General features: G+C 42.4%; 1 long non-coding RNA gene across 1 annotated transcript; it reads left to right on the forward strand.

The window, feature by feature from the left end:
* The first annotated feature begins 6,301 nt into the window (after window positions 1-6,301).
* LOC134208005 (uncharacterized) lies at window positions 6,302-17,277 on the forward strand. The gene is made up of 4 exons (XR_009978462.1): window positions 6,302-6,722; window positions 6,781-6,927; window positions 16,720-16,803; window positions 16,886-17,277. It is a non-coding gene; the product is annotated as an uncharacterized LOC134208005 (long non-coding RNA).
* Window positions 17,278-17,868: the final 591 nt, after the last annotated feature.

A 17,868-nucleotide genomic window follows, 5' to 3' on the forward strand; every position in this document is an offset into this window, starting at 1 on the left:
TGCCGTGAAACCAAAACAGGAGTCCAAAAGATTGTTCCAAAAGTATTGGTAATAGAAATAGTTGTCCAGGGATTTTTTTTTTAAAATTTTGAAGAGACTGAAATTATTTGTTGCATGAAACGGGGTGCACTGTATTCACTGGGTGGCGTCGTTTTCATGCTTTCCCAACCAGGGCTCTTCGATCAATTCACCGTTGATATGATGTAACGCGCACTCGGAGTTTTCGAAAGGAAAGTGCTGCGTACCATCTATGGTGGGGTGCAGATGGCGGACGGTACGAGGAGGAGGCGAATGAACCACGAGTTTCATCAGCTGCAGGGAGAACCATCCATCGTACACACCGCGAAAATCAGACAACTGAGGTGGACCCGGCACGAAGCCAGAATGACGGCCAGTAACCTGGTGAAAATGGTTCTCGACTACGATCCGACGGGCACAAGAAGGCGAGGTGCGCAGCGGGCAAGGTGGATCGATCAGGTGGAAGATGACTTGCGGACCCTCCGTAGACTGCGTGGTTGGCGACCTGTAGTCATGGACCAAGCCGAAAGGAGATAACTCTAATATACCGCACAGGCCACTTCGGCCTTAGTCTGAATAAATAATAATAATAATGATGTAGTTTTTCGCTAGTATTTGTTAGTATTTCTGGATACTGTCGAAAGTTTAGAGTTAGTTGCCCCTTGGAAAAAGGTTTACAGTGTGTTCGGGTTTGTGATCCGTTTTTACCCTGTCAGCTGCATAGACTTTGTACACCTCTGCTGAACGGTCGCGCTGCTCACCGACGTTCATTTCCTCTCCTGATATCGAACGCTTTCCAGTGATGCTCCTAACGCTTCAATGTCGGCTAGTGATTTGTCCTTTCCAGAATCCTTCGACGCAACTCTTGGGATGCGCATCCTTCGACGATGACGTCGATTAACATCATCTCCTCAATGCTGGTTCTGACATCGGTTTCGTACTTTTCAAAACCACATTCCATAAGCTGTTGTCTCAAATGTAGGACGTAATGGGCAAAGCGTTCATTCAACAATTGTCTTATATTACGAAGCTTATGGCGTTCCAGTACATCTTGTTTGCGAGGCTTGAAGTACTGGTTCAATCGATCAATTGCCACGTCATAATAGGGTTTCTGCAATACCACTAAAGGAAAATCTTCAGTTCCATCAAGGGTGCGGTACACCTTCTGTAGCTGTGGGCCACCGAAGTGTAGCATTTTTGCCCTCATTAGTTGTTGGTCGGTGATTTGATACGAATCGAAATAGTATTGGAGTGAACCTTTCCAATCCTGCCATTCTTTGGCTAACCTTCCTCCTTCGATTTGTTCACAACGGAACATTGGAATGGGACGACTCTCATCCATCTGTAATCACAAATAAGTCAAATTTTCAGTACTATTCCAAAGGCAGACCTAATTTTTTTTTTTAGGCGTATTAGATCATATTCGATGTGCAGTGTCATAATTGATTGTTGGGTGTATATTTTATATATTACGACATTATATACAGTAAGCAGTGATTATACTTGCTGTGATCAGTCAGCACCCTTTTTGATGTCTGTATTTAATATGAAAAATATCAAATATATTATGCACAAAGAATATAACCATTCCTTTTTTTCGGAACATGGCATTGTTCGCAGCTGGTTGAAGAAGGGTCGAAACTGTTTCAATCTATTGCACTTAGGATTCGTTAAATGCTTATTCTAGGCCCTCGCGCTCTACAGTCGTCCTAAGCCCTCGCGCACTAGGATCTACCCCATGTAATTGTTACTAATAATATAAGAAAGTATCTCCAGCCCTCGCGCATTGAGATTTTGTACTTCACTCCTTTTTTCAATCTAGGTCCTCGCGCACTAGGTCATTATACAATGATCAATTACCATCACACACCACACCGGGCTCCGGTTATTTCTATATTCAAAATAAACTGTGTGAAATTTTAGAGCAATCTAGTAGTGGGGAGAGGGGTGCCAATTCAACTTTTTTTCGATTTATTTCTCTTCAAATACCCAAGTAACCATCGAGCTATATATGCTTGCAAATAATACAGCTATTAAAGTTGACTTAAAGTGGAAAAAGGCCCTTTTACGACCGAAATAATGCCTTATTACTTTGACATGTTGAAATAAAACATATGTAATGCATCGAACTAGTGTATCGTTGCTTGACAGGCGATGAATAAATGCATCTTTACATCGGTAAAACTGATCTAATGCAATTAGCTTTTAATATGCTGATCTGTGATTGATTACTTTTTCGTGCGTCCCGTTGCGGGTTGGAGGCGACCCCTCCATCGGGGGCCACGGCATCAAACACAGTTGCAACCAAGGTGGAAAAATGCACTATTATTGCAGGCAAGGACATGCCCTCCAAACAGTTGCTTAATAACAACGTTTACTTGGCACTGTGCGCCAAATGATTGCCGTAGGCATGAGCCGCACATTCCGGCTCTGCAGTAAAGGCGTTAAGGTGATGCCTTCCAATACATTTATGACCTCCCCGGCACAAAGCCGCTCAAGACTTTGCTACGAGGGCTCCATGACATGGATGAAAAGGAGCTCATCTAGGGTGACCATATGAAATTTTCCCAAAGGAGGACAATTCCCCCAAATCGTAACGAAAAAGGAGGACATTTGGTTAAAAAGGAGGACATAAAAAATATCGATGGATTTTTTATTTTAAAAACAAAAACAGGAGATCGTATATAAATGCAAATAAGTGCACAAACTGGAGGTCATTTAGGTACGTACAATTTGCGTGAGCTCAAATAGAGGACTATGCCTATATCGCTTTCACCTCGTACACTTATTCGCTAGCATATGCAACTTTGTTTTAGCTGGGAGATACGACATTTTCTTTTTACTTTATTAACATTACATCTCCAAGATTTTGGCTAGAACTATTTTAAAATCAACAGTGAACTAATATAGTATTATGCTGGCATTTTCAGCGATATTCCACAGAACTTTAACAAGAAAAGCTCATCGCATATAATTCTGAACATTTGGCAATAGATATCTGACAGAACATAAGGTTCTATAAGGACCGAATACATGATGCTTAGTAGACCAGTGGAGATTTTTTTTCGTGAATGTCATGAGGAATCAAAATTTAAGGCATGTTAATGAGAATGATATCGTTAACTGTATCACCAGGTTCTGGACTGAAGAAACTCAACACTGTTCGGATTTAGACTAAAGAAACTCAACTGTTCATATTAGTTTAGATTTTTATTCCATTCTAGGCATGACATAGAGGCTTTTCTTTTCCTAACGTATTCAAGAAACGTACCGTGCGATGTGTTCAAAGGCAATTCGATGGATGTTTACTTGAAGAAAATTTTGAAAAGCATTTGCAATTTTTCTAATCCATTTTTCCCAATTCCGATTCTTCTGCTGTTTTCGATATCTTTGTCACTGTAACTCAAGTATTAAATTTTCGATATTAACACTGATTTTACTCGAAAACCTATATAAAAATATTTTATATTAGAAAGCAAAAAACGCAAATGTGTGCAACACGATTCATTTGTGAATGGATCTCTGTTGCAGTATTGTTCATTAAACTAGAATTTCTACAGAAAAAAGTTATTAGTTCAACTGTTTTTTGAAAATATTCAAAAAGGAGGACATTTTAATGCAAAAGGAGGACATCTGATTTTTAATGAAAAAGGAGGACATGTCCTCCTTTAGGATACCATATGGTCACCCTAAGCTCATCGAGCAGCGGATTTAATCCAGTCTGGAGCAATATTCGTGGTCATCGCAACGGCATTCTTGTCAGAAACATGTTGAAAATATCAACAATATTTCCGCTGTTTAGGTCGTGTAAGAGAAATGAAACAAGTTTATGCACACAAAACATAATAAATGTCTGAAACATGTATTTTTAACTATCATATAACAAATCTTGTTACATACTTGGGTGGTTATAAAATTACCGATGCCATTCTCTTTGATCTGGGCCCTGTAGCATAATCAGACTAATAATATTAGCTACAAGTTACAAGTTACAAGTCAACAAATTACAAGTACTTGTAATTTGCGTCGCATAATAATGTTTTGCCAACTAATAATATTAGTACTTGTATTATTAGTAAGGTTGAAATTACAAGTCCGTCAGGTTCATTTACCTGTCAAAATTCATCCGACAATTCACTGACAATGTGGAGGTAAACGATTTGTTTACGTTTGTTTGCAAATTTGTGGATAGAATATATATTTTGACTGCGATAGGTATGCACGGAACACTCTCTGTAAATTTATTGATTCCGTGATTTAAGCCGGCTTCGTGGTATTGGCATTTTTAACGAAGCCAATGTAATGCACACTGGAGTCGTTTTTACGTGGTCTTTGGGATTGACTTAAGTTTTAATTAAGGCAATTTGTAAGTTACGCGAACGTATGCACCATGACAAATCGAAGCCCGCTAGACTTGTTTGTTGTGGGCTTTTGAAGAGGGTTTAATTTACGTGTATTGTGAGACTTATGCGGGTTTAGGTTTTGCTTCTAATTCGATTATGAAATTTAGACGATTTTTTTTTTAGTTCAAACTACTAACTGATGAACACATCGTAATATATTCTACTCAGAATTTAGGTAGTTTTTCCGTTTTTCTTTTGTTTCCCATGATTGTTGCTAAACATAAAGCAATATGCATGGTCTTAAACGAGATTGTTTAGTATAATAATTTAATAATACTGCAATAAAACAATAATACAAATTTCAGTAAATTAATATATTCTTAATTTTGAGATGAATAAAGTCAACTTTGGGTAAACTAAACTCAGCTTTGGTTAATATGTTTTGAGTGGATTAAGTTAAATTAATAAGTGTTCACTCATTTCACTCAAAATTGGGTTATTGGTTCAAAGTACGGATTTGAGCTAAAACAACCCACTTTTGAGTAGTTTTGTATCATAATTCTCAGTGTTAAATCGGAACGAGAAATTTATTCTTAGTGCAGAGTATTTCATTATATGGTAATTTGAAGAACTAGAATAATAGTTTCTTTCTCTGTTAAGTCGTTAAAAACAATAAAACGATGCATAATTACTTTTGCACAGCTAAATAATAAAATAAAAGCTACTTGTAAATTAAATTACAGCACCATTCATACTTGTAAAAGAAACTACAAGCCAACGCTAATAATTACTACTTGTATTTTCTTTATGCAACAGTTACTTGTAAATTCCACTAATATTATTAGTGCGGTTTACTTGTAATATTAGTCCTGTAAATTCATACTTGTAGATTCATTATGCAACAGAAAAATACAAGTTACAAGCTACTCTACTAATATTATTAGTAAAATTTCGATTATGCTACAGGCCCCTGATGTCGTAGGGGAAGGAGGGGCAATATGTCCTAGCTAAGCATAGACTGCTTTTATGCCTTAGCTATAACGATTTCATGGATGTTTCTACCTTACGCAACAGTTAAATAATATAGCTAGATGATGCCATATTAAAATTAGAAAAAAAATCTCAATCATATTGATAATATTCACATTTCAAAAAAGTGGTAATATTTCGTTGCCGGAAAACTCATGAGGCAAAACGCCTTTTAGCAGGCAGCTCTTAGGGAACAACGTACCACGCGTCGGCACATCAGCATTCTGGTATGAACAGTGCGTGGAGACGCGAGTACATTGTAGGATAGTTCCACTAGGGCGTTTTGCCTCGCCGAAATGTTAGATGTTTCATCAAAATGTGGAAAATTTCAGTTTTTCCTACATTCCTATCAATTATTTTGACTTATTTTTCGCCTAACCAACATAATTTCACGTCTAGTTTTATAAAGGCTATGGCTAAGATGGTAAATATAAGTGAATACCCCAAAAATCGTTTTGGGTCCTCTCCCCTATTCATTCACTCAGCTTTTTCCGTCTAGAAAAATAACTCGTCGCCAGTTGTAGGAGCTAAATGAAACACACGCTTTCACTGCTTGACAGTCGAACAATCTTATTACATGTCTTGTAGTAATCGATGTTAGGAATCAGAATCGGAAGTTCATTTTGATTGAGTGGCATGTCGTTTGGAAGGCGCTGGATTTTGATCGGAATGATGCCCTAGCACGAGCCACACAGGAGACCTCAACCGGACGCAACGAGGAGCGGAGGCACCTTGAGGAACGAACCAATTCGTGCCTATTGCTGAGTGTGAGTGCGAGCAATAATGTTACAAGGGATGCGCGATTCGGGTGAGTCACGGACGGAAGGCAGACGGTTGGGAATCACTCTGCTCGTGTATTGGTGTGTGACACATATTTCGATGGTGATGGAAACACCTTCTCATGTTTTATTTTCCGTTTTCAACGAACCGATAAGCAGGTGGACAAGGGTAAGGTTACGCGGCGAGTGTCAAGGAAATACAAAGCAGGAAAAACTCGTCCTGCATACAAAGAGACACTTTCCAGAAGGACGGTAAAGGGAAAATCGATACAGAAATTATTATCTCCGGTTGATGAAATGACAGAGGACTTTTGTCGATCCCAGTAGGCTTTTCGTCTGAACAGCAGCGAATTCTAATTAGCCCAACCTACTTTGGTTCACATTCGCTTTGACTTATTGCAAAGTATTCAAAACCAATCCTCGATTGCTTCTTGATGAAACGCCAGCCTGGATCGGTCGTTTAATTTTCTGGTGTAACGAAGCAAGAAATTATCATTTTTAGCGTGCCGTCGCAGAATTCGGATGATTCTAATTGTGGGAAACTCACGTTACGGTATGTCCATTATATCCTATTGTGTGAACTTTTTCATTTTTTTTTCAACTGGAAACAGATACAGGACAGGAGAATCTAATTACAAACACAGAGGCCCTGCTGCCCTTCCCCGTTGCTTCGACGCGAGAAGGTGATACCCCGAGCGCGCGGTGCAATTAAGTCGCGATGAGTGTTAGATCATCACGTTCCACGGTTCCAAGAACAGGTGAAAAAAAGCTCTTTGGAAGACTATTAGTAAGCGATGTGTAGACAGCTGGTGGAAAATTTAAAATCGATTATCGGAAGGGGTTGGCTGGAACAGCTGTTTTGGCGATGACGCCAAAGGTGTCTGCTTGAATAACTTCATGTTACAATCGATCTTTTCTGTGGAGTGTCCATAGCTAAGGCTGATTTCCACATCTCCGCGTAGGCGTTAAACCAGGTTTGAGCCACTTTAGAAGTAAGCGGAGTTGAAGAAATTGAATAAAATGCAACCTTCCTGCGATGGCAGTAGTCCGTCACTATCTGGAGTCATAATAGCTCTCATGTAGCGTAAACACTTAAGCACAGAAAAGTTGCGTAAATTCCTATTGAAATTGTTTGCTTGGCCGTTCTCTCTAATTGATGTCCAAATCACGTGGTTGGACATTTAAGTATGGGTTTTGTCAGTTCTCTTCTTTCCGCATACGACCGCATTTCAACTTAGTTTTCAGTATACATAAGAATGATGTACAAAAATCAAGCAAAATGTTTCCACCTAAGCTACACTTTCAGGAAACGAAAAACGCAGATAGAAGATTGAATTCGTGTTGTAGTGTTTGCAAATCTTCTTCTTATTGGCATTACATCCCCACACTAGGACAGAGCCGCCTCGCAGCTTAGTGTTCATTAAGCACTTCCACAGTTATTAACTGCGAGGTTTCTAAGCCAGGTTACCATTTTTGCATTCGTATATCATGAGGCTAGCACGATGATACTTTTATGCCCAGGGAAGTCGAGACAATTTCAATCCGAAAATTGCCTAGACCGGCACCGGTAATCAAACCCAACCACCCTCAGCATGGTCTTGCTTTTTAGCCGCGCATGTTATCGCTAGGCTATAGGAGGGCCCTAGTGTTTGCAAATGGTTAAGACTATTTGAATTGCTGATGTGATCTCCCTGATGATATATTTAAAACAATTCTTCACAGCATGGAGCTTATCTGTTTGTTCTTTCCACGCATAACAGACAGAGTATGTATAGTCGTTCATGACACCCACGCTACGTATTTTCGTTTATTATGTTTTAAAACGTACTTATGCCCAAAACTCTTTTTTTTTTCATTTAACCTTTCCGTCCCTGACGTCTGCTTCAAAGAGCTTTCGCAACAAGTTGCATTCTATCCGGATGGACTTCAATTTTCCGATTCATATTGGATGTAAGTCAATCCTCAGTACGGTTTCAGAATTATTCTAGAATACGTTGGGGTTCAGTTGTCCCCGGAAAAGTGACCATTTACAAATTTATATCAAAACAGGTCGTGCGACACCTCAAACTTGAGCAGGGTGAACCCGGCCTAACTGTGTAAACGCAGCCCAACAGGCTGGAACGTCATACGTTGACGTCTTTGAAGATGATATGGGATGTCATCGGCATTATAGGCATTATTTTCCGTTTCAAAGATGTGTATGGAGTTGAATTGTGGGCTCAGGAGCAAAATTCTTTTCATTTAAAATAAATAATTTTTACGCCTTTCATTTAAAATAAATTCACAGTTGGATTACAGTAGCGAGCAATATTGTGCAACTTAAAACTAGATTTATCACAACGTGTACCACAGTGAGTTAACTTAAATTACTATAGGGGAAAAGACGGCTTTGGCAGGTTTTATTCTATTACTACCTCAATAAATTTCACACCAATCAAGAGTTTGCGTCAGCTAAAAAGGGAGCATCCATAAATTACGTAACGCTTAGAGGGAGGAGGGGGGGTTGAATGAAGCGTGACCATTCATACAAAATTTTTAGATGTTTCACACAAAAAGTGTGACATAGGGGGGAGGGGAGATGGTTGAAAATGGTCGATTTTTGCATTACGTAATTAATGGATCTTCCCAAAGATTTCGGAAGAAAACCGCCTTTTGTTCTCTGAACAAAGTCTTAAAGAAATTTCGTGGTCGGCAACCTCAAAACACCAGTACAGGAAAAGCCAGCGGATTGCGTTTGCTGCCACCGTCTGGAATCAGCTGACAGTGCTGACAGTCTTCAGTGTGACCAATGTGATGCCTGGGGCATATGTCGTGTGTTCATGTGACACCGTTCGTTGGTTGCCGAGCGGCTGTGGACGTGCAAGCCGTGTCTACCGCTGAGCATATGCTACACTACCTCCAGTGCTATAGCGGCACGTTTGCAATTGAGAATGCAGAATATGAAGGAACAGCAAGCACTCGAGAAACGTCATCTGGAAGAGAAGTTTAAGCTGATGGAGAACGAGATAGAAGATCAGGAAGACGCCATTAGCAATCGGAGTAGAGTTAGCGGCAGGACGAGTGGACAGAGTGAAACAGTGGCAGCAGCAATGTTTTAGGAACAGGGTGCGAGCACGCAATGTCCGAAACAAATGGATAAATCGACGGGCAGTGTAGTAGCTCTACGATCTCGATTCTACAAGCCCGGTCGTCCTTGATCCTGAACAGGCTGTCACCGTACGTGGAAGAGGATTATCGAGCGAACAATTTGGCTTTCGGAGAGGACGGTCTACTCTGGGTGCCATTGAATCGGTGGTCAACACTGCAGAGGTCGCCATCGAATGTAAGCGGCGCCGTATACGCTACTGCGCAGTAATAACACTCGACGTGCGGAATGCATTCAACAGTGCGTGCTGGATGGAGATCGCGAACTCGTTGCTTCGGCTGAGAGTACCGGTAGGGCTGTACAAGATTCTGGGAAGCTACTTTCAGAATCGAGTATTGATCTACGAGACAGAAGAAGGCTTGGCTAGCGCCCCCATCACGGCAGGTGTCCCACAGGGATCAATTCTGGGTCCATTGCTGTGGAACGTGATTACGATGGCGCGCTGAGGTTGAAGCTCCCGCCAGGAGTCAAGTTAGTGGGATTCGCCGATGACGTAACCATGACCGTGTACGGAGAATCCATCGAGGAGGTCGAATTGACTGCAGCCTATTCAATCAGTCTAGTGGAGGAATGGTTGCGCAGCAAGAAGCTACAGCTAGCGTATCATAAAACGAAGATGATAGTCGTTAACAACCGGAAGTCGGTGCAGGAGGCGACAATTAGAGTAGCCGGTTGCAACATCACCTTCAAGAGATCTCTGAAACAATCGGGGTTATGGATCGACGTTAAGTTGAGCTTTAAAAGTCATGTCGACTACGTTTGCAAGCGTGCGGCGAAGGCGATAGCGCCACTATCGAGGACGGTGGTGAACGGCTCTAGGGTATGCTCCAGCAAGCGCTGGCTGCTGGCAAGCGTGGCGGTTTCCATACTGCGATATGGAGGTCCAGTCTGGGTGTCGGCGCTGAGCGTAAAATGCAACGTGCGAAAGCTGGAGAGAACGCATAGGATAATGTGCTTGAGAGTCATCAGCGCATATCGCACCGTATCTCGCGAGGCGGCATGTGTACTCATGATGCATGATGTCTATCAAACTGGTGGTGGAGGAAGACGAGGAGTGCTACGCCCTCAGGGGAACACGTAATGCTCGAAGGAATATCAAGGAAGCAACGGTAGCCAAATGGCAGAGGGAATGGGACAACTCGACTCATGGAGAGACCTCATGGAGAGCTAAACTTTGGCTTGACCCAGTTCTTAACAGGCCACAGATGCTTCAGGTGGTACCTGCACAGGTTCGGACACGGGGCTTCTCCCGCCTGCCCGCAATGCCCAGACGTGACAGAAACGGCAGAACACATCCTGTTCACGTGTCCCCGGTTCCAAACGATATTGGAAGCATGTGGAATAGACACTACCACCGATAACATAGTCAGAAAAATGTGCCAGAACCCAGAACAGTGGAGAGCGGTCGCAAGGGTGACGTCCAGGATAGCCGACATACTACAACGAAGTTGGCGCATGGAGCAGCAGCTGGCCGCCATCGCGGAAAGCGGTCCATGAATACTCCGCCGCGGAAGTCGTGAATATATATGTCAATGTTAAATGGGAACGTGGCGAAACGGCCGGTTTCGGAGCAGCTCCCGCTTTCGGGGAACTTCTCGTCGGAGTAGGTTTAGATCCGCCGTCGCGACCGAAGCGGGAGCTAAATGGCTCAATGAATAAGGTAGGAGCTGAATGGCTCAAGGGAATCAAAACTCGGTTATCGGAGTAGGCTAGGCCCGCCGCCGGGGACCAGCTGAGTAGACCGTGGCGTGCGAATGCACCGGCTTCGGGTCGTCGGGGCACCATCGAACCGGAAGTTATCTCCACCCGGAATCTTTGGATCGACCTCGGCACTCGTCCGGTCACCCGTAGCGACGGGTCGTCGGTTACGGGGGAGCTTCCGACGTCGGGGAACTCTCCGTCGGAGTAGGATTGATCCACCGCCGGGGACTATCCGAGTAGTTCGCGGCTAAGGCAAGAGCTGAATGGCTCAACGGTTAAGCAAAAAAGCTGAATAGCTCAGTGCATGGGAAATCGGTTAATCGGAGTAGGCTAGGTCCATCGCCGGGGACCAGTTGAGTAGATCGTGGCGCGCGAATGCATCGAATCTGGGTCGTCGGGGCACCACTGAACCGGAAGCTGTCACCCGTTGAAGTGAGAAAGTGAGCAGAGCTGATGCGGGTCGTCGGTATCTGGGGAGCTTCCACCGCCAGTGGACTCCCCGTCGAAGTAGGATAGATCCGCCACTGGGGACTATCTGAGTAGGTTGCGAGTACGTGGAGAGCTAAATGGCTCAAAAAATAATAATAATAATAAAAGATGTGCTGAATGGCACAAGGAAAAGAGTGCTTAAGGGCTCAAGGCTATTGTGTGCTTACTGGCACAAACAAGGGAGCCAAAGGGCTCAGAAGTGTCGTTTTGGGAGGAGTACGTTTAGTACTGCCTATCCTCCAGAAGTAGTACTGGAAGGTACTTCCGGGGGGATCAGGGCATTAGTAGAGAGGGTAACTCAAGTAGCCTTTCGTTACTTGGGTGGGTTTAGTGGGTCGGCCTTCTGCCATCCCCACCCACACCCTGAGTTTGCCTTCATCCCTCTAGAAAAAAAAACCCGGTCGTCGTGCGGGATCAACAGCGGTATACCGACGCGATCCCAAAAACCGTAAATTAAACCTTTTGTGTCCCCCGTAGCACCTCAAGGTAAGCCACTTGAATCTGTTATGTCTGTACCCTTACTATCCAAAACAGAAAGCTGCCACGGTACCGTCAAACGCTACAATGACCATGCCTCCCATGACGGGAGCGAAAGCTGGCCATCAGCCACTAAAGAATCCAATTAACCCTGGATTAATACCCAAACTAACGGCCCTTTACCACTTCAGACTGGGACAGAACCTCCGAATACGGGGCGGTACAATGTTGGTCGTTTGCCACATATATATCCGGCACCACATCAAGGGACCGTCCCCCCACCGCCGGTACTACGTCATATTGAACAATTCGTCCCCTCCGCCTCGGAGTTAGTCGCGCGCCAAGTAATTTCCCGGGATTTGCCTAACTTTTCGGGTGACCCTGCTGACTGGTCGATATTCATCAGCAGTTCCATGAACAGCACCCTTGCTTGCGGTTTCAACAGTGCCGCAAATCTTACGCGTCTCCAACGTTGTTTGAAAGGGTCCGCGTATGCGTCTGTCAAAAGTAGGTTGCTGTTTCCCGAATCAGTGCCTCAAGTGATCGATATACTTCGTTTGTTATATGGACAACCCGAGTTATTAGCGAGTGCTTTATTGCAAAAGGGCGGAGTGTTCCGGCCCCGAATGCGGAGAAATTAGAAACGATCATCGACTTCGGCATGGCGATTCGCTGGCGCTGGACAACAGGAGCATCTGTCCAATCCAACGATGTTAATGGAACTGGTGGGAAAAATGCCTGCAACACCAAGATGGAGTGGGCAGATCACTTGCAGCAACACCCGGTAGCCAACCTTAAGGTATTTGGGTGGGCTACAGAGTGGTGCCGACAACGAACGTGAACTGATTTCAAACGACAAATATTCTCCAGAGTTTCTTCGGAAGTTTCTCAACCTGTTCATTTGGGAAGATCATAAAAAAAATCCTTCAGTAATTCCTACGGAAGTTCCTCCAGCAATTCATCCGGAAGTTCCCCCGAAAATTCATCCGAAAGTTCCTCCTGGGATTCATCCGAAAGGTCTTCCAGGAGTTCCTCCGGAAGTTCCTCCGAAAGATCATCCGGAAGTTCATCCAGGAGTTCCTCCGGAAATTCCTCCAGGAGCTCCTTCAGAAGTTCTGCCAGGAGTTGCTCCGAAAATTTCTCCAGAAGTTCCTCCGGAAGTTTCCCCAGGAGTTACTCCGGCAGTTCCTCCAGGATTTCCTCCGGAAGTTTCTTCAGGAGTTCTTCCGGAAGTTCCTCCAGGTATTTCTCCGGAAGTTCCTCCAGGAGTTCTTCCGGAAGTTTCTCCAAAAAATACTCCGGAAGTTCCTCCAGGAATTCCCCGGAAGTTCCTACAGAAATTCCTCCGGGAAGTTCGTACAGGATTTTCTCCGGAAGTTCCTCCAGGAATTCCTCCGGAAGTTCTTCCAGGAATTCCTGCGGAAATTCCTCCAGGAACTCCTCCGGAAGTTCCTCCCGGAATTCCTCCGGAAGTTCCTCCAGGAATTCCTCCGGAAGTTCCTCCAGGAATTCCTCCGGAAGTTCCTCCCGGAATTCCTCCAGAAGTTTCTCCCGGAATTCCTCCGGAAGCTCCTCCCGGAATTCCTCCGGAAGTTCCTCCCGGAATTCCTCCAGAAGTTCCTCCAGGAATTTCTTCGGAAGTTCCTCCAGGAATTTATTTGGAAGTTCCTCCAGGAATTCCTCCGGAAGTTCCTCCAGGAATTCTTACAGAAGTTCCTCCGGAAGTTCCTCCAGGAATTCCTCCGGAAGTTCCTTCCGGAATTCCTCCGAAAGTTCCTTTAGGAATTCCTCCATAGTACCTCCAGCCCTTTTCGCAAGTAGAGCTTGATTTTGTGTAAAAGAAGGGTAAAGGCAAATCTGCTGGTCCTGACAGCTTAGCATATCTTATGCTGAAGAACCTGCTACTCGGTGGATAAGTAACCTTCCTGGAGGCGATCAACAAGGATTGGATAAGAGGGCACCATCCCCACAGTATGGGAAACCAGCTCGGCTGTGCCGATACCCAAGAATCAAGGCGCAGCCAACGAAGCAGGGGTTACCGCCTAATTCCAAAGCCCCAAATCGGGTGCCCTGATGTTTTTTTTTTTATGGTATATAATCATATGGTTTCAATATAATTTGGTAAATATATATAATGGAATTCTCTCACCAAGTTTCAATTCTATGTTCTGGACGAGTAAGGGCCTTTCTTCAACGCCAGCTAGTTTTAGATTTATACCTTCATAGATAGAAAACCAATAACTCTCCAAGAGATGTTTTGGTTTAGATAGGGGAATATGCTTCATTCTGATTCAAAGATCGAGAAATAGACTTCTTGATTTCTGAAAGGATGAAATAAAAAGACGGATGGCAATATCATACATAATAACATAATTGTTTTGATTAATATGCTGCCCATGATTTCATAGTTGACGTAACAACCAGCACCATCGATGTTGGGAAAACGCATTTTTATTAATTTTACTCCAATCATCATATCAATCAGCAAAATACATGAACTAATCTGTCTAAATGGACAATATTAGTAGTTATTTGAAGGCCGCGGGAAATTAATTATCATTCCTTTGATTGAAGTGGTCAAAATATGCATACGACAGTTTATGCGATCAAACAATCGTTTTGTGAAATGTTTGTTGCCATAACATGGCGTAAAAACCAGGCTACTACGTGTGGTTATATAGCGCTTAAGAATAATTGTAGTTAGTTCCAAAGATTTATTGATCACTTCTCATAAGACGAGTTTGTACAATCCCATTTAATTCCACCACTTAATTGTACCTTGACAGATACGTATTTCGACCTCAACAGTAAGGTCGTCTTCAGTGTCTCGTACTTGACTCGACTTAAGTCAAACTCGTCTTATGACAAGTGAAGACATTCCACTAAAAAGCTCAAAATAATTTTCTTAAGATTTATTGATTGAAGAAGGGAATTTTTTTGAAAAGTTCGAGTTTCCGGGAAAGGTTTTTCGGATAGCTCTTTCCGTGAAAATTAAAATTATGTGGTAAAGATAAAATTATGTGTGGAAGAGTTCGTGTTGCAAAGAATTTAATCAGTACGGCACGGGGATTTTTGCACTATTACAGCATTAGAATGGCTTTGTAACAAGTGTGCAAGCAGTGACCGTTTTCATGTATTGGCCAAAGCTCTCGTTCCAACCAAATTTTAAGCAAAAATGGTTCCAATCCCTATTTTAAAATACCCGAGTAGACGAGGATTAGAAGTAAATCAATCGTGATTAGATTGCAAAATGAGATATGGGTCTGATTTATATGTAGGATATAAAAGCACAAAATATCAGACGACAATATCCAAATTTGCTCTGAAATATCATGAGGTTATCAGTTAATGTTATTTGGAAGAAGGGATTAATATCTCGAGCTATTAGTTTGTTTTTATCTATAACACATTTTGATATTTAAATAACACTCCGGTGCGTTTTGATGTTTTTGCCTGGTCTTTTGAATCTTACATCAAAGTCCATATCATGTTTTCTAATTCAGTTCTGTCCGGGTAAGGTAATGAAAAACATTAATAAGAATTGCATTGCAATTGTAAAAACTAAAATAACAGCCGTGGAATATATTAGGATCCTTCCCGGTAAATGTGCTCAAAATATACATACCAATATTATCAAGCTGAGGTACACATAAAAAGCCATTTAACACGCACTAATTCTTATGTGTTAGGTCCTCAGTGGCAGACCTTTCCTGCCACGCAAAAAATCAAGCTAGATTTTGGTTCTGATGTGCACTTTTAGAAAATACCCATAAATTACTACACTTTAGAGAAGGAATGGGGATTCAGATAAGTGTGATTTCCCATACAATTTTGATATGCTTAAAAAAAAGTGTGACACAAATAGCTAATCATTGCGTTACATAATTATTGGATTTTCATTCTTTTTTTATATTATACTTCCCTTGAATGATCGCGATTGTCTTAAATCAAAACTTTTGGCGACAATATTCAGCAAACAAACATAATTTTATTGATTCAAAAGAATGTAAACGTTTATCTCCAGAGCTACACCTCGATGAATGAAAGCTTATTTTGTCGGATTATACCGTGGATTTCACAAGAAACGCTTGCTTTAGCAGGAACTTGCTTATTAATTTTTGATTACAAAATCAGTTACGCCCAAATCATAAAGTAGTCCTGAAATACGACAAAGTAAAACTAAAACCTATGTTGTGCTTAATTAGTGGATTGTGAATGTTGAAAAAATATGAGACAGGTTTTTGCTCCATATTGCAGCATGTAATGGAGGTACGTCAACTTATGCGATCAAATGACCATTTTTCCAAAAACAATTATCGCCATAACTTGAATGTTTCCGAACAAAACATGAATATTTTTTCATGGAGCATATGTATAATCGTACGAAGAATCCATATCCGCAAAAAACTGTGTTTTGGTCATTTTGGCTTATACGTCAACTATGTGATGATGGGCAGTATGTATATGTATTCTGACTTTTTTGCCTTTTTCGTGCAACGAACTTTTTTCAAAAATATTTTTTTCTTTTTTTTTGTATCGTTGTAATCAGAGGATTTTTAAACGTGATAAGTAAAAATGCATCATAAGAAGCAATGTGATGAGTACCCACACGTGGTATGAAGTATTTATCTAATAAATCCAAAGCTGCACAGTAGCGGTTGATAATTACATGCTCTTCATCTACTACAATCTTTCCAATTATTTTCCGCACATCATGGTCCCAAAAACCGAGTGGCAGGCCCAGCTACAGGATCTCTTAAGAAGCCACATCGAACTCCTGCGGACTACAAGAGATACCGACGAATCCAAAGCCAATGGCATGGTAGGTATTGTCATAACCCACGATCTTTCAGAAGAATCCCACCCTTTACCGAACTAGTGCTCTGTGTATTCAGCGGAAGTAGCGACTATTTTCCAGGCCTTAGCTATCGCTGATAGTATTCGACTCAGCAAGCGTCCTGGCTGCACTGAGCTCCCTGGTCAACAAACACCCGTTACGGACAGCGACACCACCTACATGTGGGTTCCCAAAAACTCCGGCATCGAAGGACATGAACATGCCGATACGTTAGCCAACAATGATCGCGACAGCCGTTTCCTGCGTCCAGAGGTGCCGACATCTGATGTGAAACTTTGGATCAAGCAAGAAACCGCAGCAGCTTGGGCCACCGAGTGACAATGAACGTTCTGCAGAATGTTAAAGAACACTAAATTGTCTGGAGAAGACATGCCCAATCGGCACGAATAAATGTAACAAACCATTGTGCTAGTTAAAATGTAAATATTGTTTTCTCGATAAGAGATGAGACAGCCTAGGGTTGAAAAACTCTACAATAAAGTTATAAAAAAAATCGGATCTTGGAGCCGGTGCGCTTTTTGATCATTTTGAAGAACTTCCTCACGTTGTTTTTACTCCTCACTCTCTCCCTCAATCAATCGTGCATAGAGCATAGGGCCTACCTAAAAGATCTCCATCCTGAGCGACTACCCTGGTCCCAGGTCTGATTCTGAACGAATTCCTTTATTTCTTTGTTGAAGACATGAGTTGCGTTTGCCTCTGCTGCCATGTCCTGCCGGATTCCAGTTCAGCTTTCAGTTTCATCTCCGCTTTTTTGCAATGTGTGGCCGACCCACCTTCATTTAGGCTCTCGAATTCCTGTTGATATCGTTTTCCGATTACATCATCGGTGGAGTTGCGTTAAACATTCGAGATCCAGTTGTGAGGCCATCAGGCCGGAATCATAAAACGCAAACTTTGGGTGATGAATACTTGCAGCTTCTGCGTGATCTCTGCTGGTACTGACACACATACACCAAGTCCCACTGGTGTATAACAACATAGATTTTACCTTAGAATAGAATATTTAAAAAATGAGTGCGTTGACTT

The sequence above is a fragment of the Armigeres subalbatus genome, chromosome 1, assembly GCF_024139115.2.
Source record: "Armigeres subalbatus isolate Guangzhou_Male chromosome 1, GZ_Asu_2, whole genome shotgun sequence".
NCBI classification, from domain to species: Eukaryota; Metazoa; Arthropoda; class Insecta; order Diptera; family Culicidae; genus Armigeres; species Armigeres subalbatus.